This window comes from Pongo pygmaeus, chromosome 15, assembly GCF_028885625.2.
Source record: "Pongo pygmaeus isolate AG05252 chromosome 15, NHGRI_mPonPyg2-v2.0_pri, whole genome shotgun sequence".
NCBI lineage: Eukaryota > Metazoa > Chordata > Mammalia > Primates > Hominidae > Pongo > Pongo pygmaeus.
Window position 1 is genome coordinate 86859483 of NC_072388.2, and position 10175 is coordinate 86869657.

The window sequence follows — 10175 nt, forward strand, 5'->3', positions numbered from 1 at the left end:
CTCCGACTGACATTTTCCAATGACTCCTAACTACATTCACCAGTACACACTTCAAAAGCAATATGTTCAAAGCCAAGGTCATTTTCATCTGCTTCCAAAATCTACCCCTGCATGACCCCATTCTCTACGTGATTCCCTGTCTTAATTAACAATATCACTGCACACTACAGTGTTCACACTAAAGATATGGAAAATTTTCTGAATCCTACTTCTCCTTTAATCCCATATACTACTGATACTACTATTCAAACATCTGTGGAGTCCATACTCTCTCTCCATCCCAATCTGAGTGTGTCAACATCAGTTTTCTAGAGAGTCAACTGAAGATTTCGAAGAGGGATGACATCCAATCTGCACTATAAAGAACATGTAGCCACCCGGTAGAGAAGGAAAAGGGAAAATGGCATTCCAGACATTAGGAGCAGTATAAGCTGGCCCAGTGGTATGATGAAGCAGGGTCCTTGAAGTTTGATGTGGAAGTAGAGACGGGCTTGTGTGTAGGAGAAACCAAGGCTGGGACTACAGAGGGGACAGTAGCCAGGTGAGGAAGTGTCTTGTTCACTAGGCTAAGTAGTTTGGATTTCTGCCTCTTTGTCACTGCCACACTAGTTCTGGGAGGGGGATAATGTCTTCTATGAGAAAAATCATACCACCCAGCTTGTACTGTGACAAGTGTGGAATTCAAATTCACTTTAGGTACATGGTTCAGAAATATCAAACTGAGAAATTAACATCAAAATGGTCATGGAACAGTGAAACTTCTGGGTCCTCTAGGAAAAAAAGGAGGTGATTGTCACAATCAAATATATAGGGCTTCCACAGAAAAACAGCCGCCACTGGAAATAAGTTCATAATCAAAACTTTAAAATCCCAAGACCTATACCGTCCTAAGCAGAATCAGCAGTTGCAATAAACAGTAGAACTGGCACTCCAAGAACAGTAAGTGCCTACAATACCTAAATAACTATAATTTGGTATGTTTAAAATCATTAAAGAGAACAAAAGAAAAAATAATAACAAATGTTAGAATAGAACATTAGGTTTTTTTAAAAAAATGGATTTCTAATAGAATCTAATAAGACTGCAAAAATGCAAAACACAGACAATGAAATGAAAGATGCAGTGGGCAAATTAAACAACAGATTAATTAACTAGAAGGCATTGCTAAGTAACCATGCAGGATGTGAAGATGCACATAAAAAGATGGGCAATATAAACAACAGGGTCAAAAATGTAGTGAATTGAATGAAACCATCTAATTTATATCTAATAACTCTAATTTATAGGAGAACTTAAAGACAGGGGAAAGGCAATAATGAATTTCCTAGGATTGAAGAAGTTTAAGTTCCCAGATTGAAAAATTAAAGTGACTTCTAATCTTTATCAATAAAAACAATTACAGGAAATTATTCTTTTCAAGCATACATTGATCTAATTTTAAAAATTGTCCTGTACAATTTTGCAAAATGGGATCTCAATAAATTCCATAGACTCAGTATCATACAGACCAAGTTCTTTGCATTTTTTTGACAATTACATTTAACAAGACAGCAATAAAAAAGAGAGTTAGGCTGGGCATGGTGGCTCATGCCTGTAATCCCAGCACTCTGGGAGGCCGAGGTGGGCGGATCACTTGAGGACAGGAGTTCAAGACCAACCTGGCCAACATAGTGAAACCCCGTCTCTACTAAAATACAAAAATTAGCCAGGCATGGTGGTGGGCACCTGTAATCCCAGCTACTCGGGAGGCTGAGGAAGGAGAATCTCTTGAATCCAGGTGGCAGAGGTTGCAGTGAGCCGAGATTGCACCACTGCACTCCATCCTGGGTGACAGAGTAAGACTCCGTCTCAAAATAAACAAAAAAAGAGAGAGCTAAGGGAATTTGGACTTTATATCAAAAGTGTTTTCTTTGGAGGTGGGGAACCTTGGAAGTTTGGAGCAGGAGAGTGTCCAGATTTCATGTTTTCAAAAGTTCTAGCTAGATATAGGTGGAGGATGGCTCTGCAACTAGAGACCTCATTGGAAGTAGGGAGGAATCTAGGTGAGAATAAATAATCAGGACTAAGACAAGGACAGGAGGAATGGGGAAGGGGAGTTGTATTTGAAAGGTTGTAAGGAGCCAGAAAGTGGTGACTTATTAACTGGATATGAGGTAAGTGAGGGAAAGGGATTAGAACTCAGGTTTCTGAGGAGTTCTTTTGGTGAATTGGGTGAATGGATTTGTGGGTCTTTCATAAAGGTGGCAACCATGGGAACCAGTGGGAATCATAAAGGTGGCAACCATGGGAACCAGTGGGAATCCTGTCTCACCACAGCTCAGATTCTACATGGTACTACTTCTCCTGCAGCATGTAAGCAAAAGCCCTGAGCACGAATGAGGTCACTAAGGAAAGCATATGGGTGAGAGGGGCAGAAGATACTGGAACACCTTGGGAAACACCAATATTTAAGGTCTCAAAATTTAATGTTTCTTTCTTCTTGAAAGAAACTATGAAGAAATAGCCAGATTCATGAGTAAGACCAAAACATAATAGGTGGGGAGAACAAGTGTAAGGAAGGGGGAAGGGGAAAACAAGGCCTATTGTCAAGAGAAGTCACACAAACCAAGAAGAGAGTGTGTCCATTGGATTTTCAACTATGAGAGTCTGGCCAAACTTGGCAGGAAGACTTTCAGCAAAATGTCAAAGTGGACATGGAGGTTGTTTGGATTGAAGAGTAAGTGTGAGGTGGGGAAATATAAGTGGAAATTGAGGCTATTCCTTTATGAGACATGGCTGTGCAAGGAAGGAGAGAGACAAGATGGTAGACTGAGGGTTACCTAGCTCAAAAGAACAAGGAGTCTTTTACATAGGTAGAACTGAATATCGTAATTTGTTGAAAGGAAAGGAGGTAGGGAAGCAGAGACAAAAGAAAGAAAGAAAAAGAAAAGAAAAGAAAAGAAAGAAAGAAAGAGAGAGAGGGAGGGAGGAAAAGAAAGAAAAAAGAAAGAAGAAAGAGAAAGAAAGAAAGAAAGAAATGAAGGAAGGGCAGGGAAGGGATGGGAAGGGAAGGGAGAAAGAAAGAAAGACAGAGAGAGAAAGAAAGAAATAAGGAAAGAAAGAAAGAGAAAAAGAAAGGAGGGAAGGAGGGAAGGAGGGAGGGAGGGAGGGAAGGAAGGAGAGAAGGAAGGAAGAGGAATAAGTGATTATCATTTCATTGAGATTTAGCTGCTGGTAGACTTATGTCTCTGCAGACGAATTTGTATCTTTCAAGACAACAGAAAAATTATATAACTCATCTCTAATCTTAGTCTTACCTTGCTTTAAAAAATACATGAAAGTCATCCTATTCCAAGGTTGTCAAATATTGCAACATGGGTGGCTGAAAACCTCACTACTTAGTTTCCTTCCAATCTTCTAACCCTTGTTTTATTCTTCATTGTGTTTCCAACAAGTATCTTTAGAGCTCTTATTAAGCGGACAGCAGAGTTCAAGCCAGGGAAAGGATAGCACTCCAACCAAAAAACAACATCTCAGCAAATTAACAAAAGAATTTATCTAACATCCACCCCTCCTAGAGAAAACTGTGTTGAAGGGATTCAAACGTAAAGTGGCCTGCCTGACACTCTCAGTTACAGATTCTTTTGATGGGTAAATGTACAGGGCTTGATTCTTTGCCTAAAGCTCTTTTTATCAAGTATGATTAGCTAAATTCAACAGATAGTCACTCATTAAAGCTCAGGGAATTGCCTTCCTTTTGGTTTTGCTTGTTTGTTTGTGTGTTATAAGGAGAGAAGCAGAACAAAGAGTTCACCCCATTTGATAGTGACTGAGTGATATTTACTTAAGAATACAATAGGGGCTCGGGGAAGAGATTTTAATGGGAGAAGCAGAAAAATACAGTATTAAAAACACCATTTAGAGTCATGATTTATTTCCCTGATTAGGATTTTCTGCCCTTTCCTGGAGAAAAGCGTTTATCACCTGAGATGCACCATTTGGAAAAGAAAACAGGACAATGTATTTTTAAACCATAAATTTCCACCATGTTCACCCCTCGCATAAATAAGCAGCCCTAGACTTTGCAAGAAATATTAAAGTTCATTTAAATTGCAAATCTGACCTTATTAAAATGGCTTTCTCAAAGAGCCATAAACAAATAGAGAGAGTTGGTAATACTGCCAAACAAAAGAATACATTCTCAACCAGTTCTGTAATTAAAGTGGTAAAACAGAATTTTCACAGTTCTGAATGACTCAGAGATGGACGAAGAAAACATGTTATGACAATAACTTAAGGTGGGGAGAATCTGTGAATGGCTCAAAAGAGCTAATAAATTTCAAAATTAAAAGCCAAACAAATAGGCTGGGCTGGTTATTGAGTTTATGGGAAATCCATACCTGAAGGTATATTTAAATCAGTGGATTGTCACCAAGCAAATGGTTTCCTTTTACTTAGAAAAATAATCCAAAGTGCAGAAGGCCACACAAATCAGATGGGGTTTAGATGGATCTTAACTTGGATTTAGCTGAGTTTAGAAACTGTGGATTTATGGCTAAATAAGTGCTTCCACAAAGATCCAGGGAAGAGTGATGAGTTTTAAAAAAAGACAAAGTGAAGATGGAGATGGACCACAAACACTTCAAGCTCTCCACTGACTTGATATGAGATCATCAAAAACACAATAACTGCTTTACACTTTATTATGTTCTATTTAGATGTGATTTTTGGTTTATTCATGGATTCATTCAACAAATGTTTATAGAACACGTACTGTATAATAGACACAGCGCTAGGTACTAAAGATGTAATAGGAATAAAACAGACACTATTCCTGCCCTCACAAAATTGAAGACTAGTTTAATACATTCTGTTTCAGAAAGCAGGATAAGTTCCAACTCATTTTTGAAACATTGCTACTACTATTCAACATAGTATTGGAAGTTCTGGCTAGGGCAATCAGGCAAGAGAAAGAAATAAAGGGTATTCAATTAGGAAAACAGGTTTTCTTCTAGGGTTTTTATGGTTTTAGGTCTTACATGTAAGTCTTTAATCCATCTTGAGTTAAATTGTTTGCAGATGACATGATTGTATATTTATAAAACCCCGTCACCTCAGTTTAAAAATCTCCTTAAGCTGATAAGCAACTTCGGCAAAGTCTCAAGATACAAAATCAATGTGCAAAAATCACAAGCATTCCTATACACCAATAACAGACAAACAGAGAGCCAAATCATGAGTGAACTCCCATTCACAATTGCTACAAAGAGAATAAAATACCTAGGAATCCAACTTACAACGGATGTGAAGGACCTCTTCAAGGAGAACAACAAACCACTGCTCAACAAAATAAAAGAGGACACAAACAAATGGAAGAACATTCCATGTGCATGGATAGGAACAATCAATATCATGAAAATGGCCATACTGTCCAAAGTAATTTATAGATTCAATGCCATCCCCATCAAGCTACCAATGACTTTCTTCACAGAATTAGAAAAAACTACTTTAAATTTTATATGGAACCACAAAAGAGCCTGCATAGCCAAGACAATCCTAAGCCAAAAGAACAAAGCTGGAGGCATCATGCTACCTGACTTCAAACTATACTACAAGGCTACAGTAACCAAAACAGCATGGTACTGGTACAAAAACAGATAAAGAGACCAACAGAACAGAACAGAGGCCTCAGAAATAATACTACACATATACAACCATCTGATCTTTGACAAACCTGACAAAAACAAGCAATGGGGAAAGGATTCCCTATTTAATAAATGGTGCTGGGAAAACTGGCTAGCAATATGCAGAAAGCTGAAACTGGATCCCTTCCTTACACCCTTTACAAAACTTAACTCAAGATGGATTAAAGACTTAAATGTAAGACCTAAAACCATAAAAAACCTAGAAGAAAACCTAGGCAATACCATTCAGGACACAGGCTTGGGCAAGGACTTCGTGACTAAAACACCAAAAGCAATGGCAACAAAAGCCAAAATAGACAAATGGGATCTAATTAAACTAAAGAGCTTCTGCACAGCAAAAGAAACTATCAGCAGAGTGAACAACCAACCTACAGAATGGGAGAAAAATTTTGCATTCTATCCATCTGACAATGGGCTAATATCCAGAATCTACAAAGAACTTAAATTTAAAAGAAAAAAACAACCCCATCAAAAAGTGGGTGAAGGATATGAACAGACACTTCTCAAAAGAAGACATTTATGCAGCCAACAAACATATGAAAAAAAGCTCATCATCACTGGTCATTAAAGTAATGCAAATCAAAACCACAATGAGATACCACCTCACACCAGTTAGAATGGGGATCATTAAAAAGTCAGGAAACAACATATGCTGGAGAGGATGTGGAGAAATAAGAATGCTTTTACACTGTTGGTGGGAGTGTAAATTGGTTCAACCATTTTGGGAAACAGTGTGGCAACTCCTCAAGGATCTAGAACTAGAAATACCATTTGACCCAGCAATCCCATTACTGGATATATACCCAAAGGAGTATAAATCATTCTACTATAAAGACACATGCACAAGTATGTTTATTGCAGCATTGTTTACAATAACCAAGTCATGGAACCCACCCAAATGCCCATCAATATTAGACTGGATAATGAAAATGTGGCACATATACACCATGGAACACTATGCAGCCATAAAAAAGGATCAGTTCATGTCCTTTGCAGGGACATGGATGAAACTGGAAACCATCATTCTCAGCAAAGGAAACAAGAAGAGAAAACCAAACACCGCATGTTCTCACTCATAAGTGGGAGTTGAACAATGTGAACACATGGCACAGGGAGGGGAACATCACCCACTGGGGCCTGTCAGGGGGTGGGGGGCTGGGGGAGGGATAGCATTAGGAGAAATACCTAATGTAAATGACAAGTTGATGGGTGCAGCAAACCCAACATGGCACATGTATACCTATGTAACAAACCTGCATGTTGTGCACATGTACCCCAGAACTTAAAGTATAATTTTAAAATGTTTAAAATAAGCTTTTGATGCTTAAATAAGTTTGTCGTGCCTCTAAAAGGTGATGAGGTAGGTCTGTTTGTATGTGTGTGTGCACGTGTGCATATGCATCTATATTTTGAAGGCATTTTATTTTTCATATGTATTCTCTGAGATATTAATGATTCCAAGTCCCTTTTGCAGGGAGCAGTTTGTACCTCAGACAAGCTGTAATTCAACCCACAGACATACATCTCTTGAAAAACCACCACATTTGCCCACCAGCTCTTGGTAAACAGACCTGCTCCCTGAAGGATGCCATTTGCCAGCTTCCTATGTTGTCCCAGAATAAAGAGTATATGAGTCCTGTGTTAGTCCATTTTGAATTGCTATAAAGGAGTACCTGAGACCGGCTAATCTATAAAGAAAAGAGACTTATTTGGCTCACAGTTCTGCAGGCTATACAAGCATAACACCAGCATTTGCCTGGCTTCTGGTGAGGCCTCAGGAAGCTTTTACTCATGGTGGAAGGCTAAGGGGGAGCAGGCGTGTCACATGGCTGACAAAAGAGGGAGCAAGAGAAATGCCAGGCTCTTTTAAACACCTCTCGTGTGAACTAATAGAGTAAGAGCTTCCTCAGTACTGTGGGGGTGGCACCAAGCCCTTCAAGAGGGATCTACCCTTAGGACCCAAACAACTCCCACTAGGCCCCACCTCCAACACTGAGGATCACATTTCAACATGAAATTTGGAGGAGACAATCATCCAAACCATATCAAGGTCAAAATTCTAACATCAAGTTCAAACTTTACAATATACAGTCCTAAGTCAACTTAGATTTGTTCCTTAACCTCTCTGTGTCTCAAGTGCTTTATCTGAAGTGAGAAAAATAACTCCTATCCCCTGTGGTTTTTAGAAGAATAAATGAGATAATGCAGGAGAAAGCTTGAGTAAACTGCAATCTGTAGCCGCTGTTGCTGCACCTACCACTTTCACAAACTATCACAGTTACCATGATTACCACCACTACCTCCAATACTATAACTATCATAACAGAATCCATAAGAAACCTTACGAAATGCTCAACTAAATTAGCCCTGAGAACTTTAAACTTGAGTTCATTTGCAGGAGCAGCCAACTCTCTGACAGTCAGTGCAACTGGAAATTATACAGGTCAACTGGAAATTCATGACAGATCTATAATCCAATGTACCCTATCAGAGCAGGAGGACAATGACTCTTCAAATCACCCAGCTGTAGGTACATGGCTTCTGAGAGTAGCCTCAGATTAGGCCAAGGTTGCAACCAGGTCACATAGCAGAATGAATCTTAAGTGTATCTGTCTTACGCCAGCATATGTGAAGATAAATCGACGCTTTGAAATTCCTCAGTTTTTGGAATATCTGCCTCCATTCATGTGGAGTTGAGCTTTTATTGCCTTATCCCACTCAGTTCAATAATCAAACATTAATTGAGCACTTCTTTGAACCATGATAGGGGATTAAGTTTTATTATAGGTGCCACAGGGACCCACTGGAGAGTTAACGTGTACACATATGTACCCAGCACATCATGCATTCAATTATCCTTAGTTCTCACAAAATTAAAGATTTGAATACAACAAGGCTACTAAAACAAAAATAGGAAATAGAAAAAGAAGCAAACCCTAAGGCCAGTAAAGTTACTGAATTTGAGCATTTCACTTTGTTACATATACAAGCAATTCAGACCAAGGAATGCATGGTACTTCTTGTCATTTTTTCTCTCTGTAACACCAGGAGAAAAAGAACGTTTCACATGACTAATGACTAAAATGCCCCCAGATTCCTCATTCAGAAAGGACCATTTTCTATATTTGAAATGTAATGAAAAAAATATCCATCAATGCTAAGCACTTGAGTGTGGCTGTTTCCAACTAATAAATCACAAACCTTGATCAATCAGTTGATCCCAAAGGCTGACCTGGGAGATAGCCGCACTCCTCCCTTTTTCCAGTCTCTCCCCCCATTTCTGCACAGTCCTAGGCCTCTCAGACAATTGTCACTGTAGAGAAGTATGGGTGGGGATGAGCTCCCACTTCAATATCTTCAGCTATTTCTATATCTACACACATCTATGGCCCACAGTACTATTACTACATCAAATTACTATCAAGTTGTAGCCACCACCCCACCTTAACAACGCTTTTTAATATCACCCACAACTCTCTCCTCTTAACCCAACTGAATAGTATCAAGACTCAAGGAAACTGAAAGGCACGCACCATTAGAGAAGGTTAAGGAAATTATTTGAACATAATTCCAAGCAACCTGGGGATTAGCATTCAAATTAGGGGAAACTGTCTCTGCTGTAGCTTGCCCAAGAGCTGTGGGAAGAATAATCTAAGTTAATGATGGGAGGAGGTGTCTGAAAAGACGTCAAGCCCTCCTTGGGCATCAGTTACCCTAGTAAACAGTCTATCCTATTTTCTTCACTCAGGTTATGCATGTTCCCTTCCACCTACTAATTCCAACTCGGGAAATAAAATCAAGAGACTGGAGCTGAGAAAAAACAAGAAGCAAACTTGATTTAAGCTTCGATTTTCCATGTAACACAGCTTGAAAATAGCAAGCTATATGACTCCTTGTGGGGATAATAAACAATGCAATGCATTTCTCTGAAGGCTTCGAAAAAGGCTCAGCACTCGGCTGTATGTTCTAGAAATTGTGAAGAAAACACCCTTCCCATCCATGCCATTTTACTCGAACTTATGTAACTTCCTGGAAATGCCTACTAAGCAATACCTAAAGGAAAAGTCTGTGGTCTAGTCTGAAAGTTAGTTGGATAAGCAAGTATCTGTCACCTGCAGTATGCATTGTCAGATGCCAGGCAAGGTTGAATTTACAGAAGAACCTGAAACATTCTTCTTCCTAAAGAAGTTAGTTAAGGGTGGAGAAGCAGCATCTGCACACATAAATACAGAGATTGAAAGAAATGGGTGAAGAATCCAATGCTGGAACATCACACAAGGTCTACGTGCCACAAAAACAAAGATGGTCAGGAAAGAAGGAGGGGAACAGGGAAGGCATCATGCATGGGCCAGGCAAAGTCTGGGCAGGCTCAGAAGAATGGGTAGTATTCTGATGGTGGGATTCCAGGCACTATTTGAGGGCTCCTGAACACAGTGCTGTAGATTTGTGATCTATCTACTGTCACACAGAGTTAGTCTTAGATTTCCGGAT

At 39.3% G+C, this 10175-nt stretch overlaps 1 long non-coding RNA gene across 1 annotated transcript; it reads left to right on the plus strand.

The window, feature by feature from the left end:
* The first annotated feature begins 2292 nt into the window (after positions 1-2292).
* Positions 2293-9627, plus strand: LOC134738165 (uncharacterized). The gene is made up of 2 exons (XR_010123776.1): positions 2293-2716; positions 9433-9627. It is a non-coding gene; the product is annotated as an uncharacterized LOC134738165 (long non-coding RNA).
* The last annotated feature ends 548 nt before the right edge of the window (positions 9628-10175 follow it).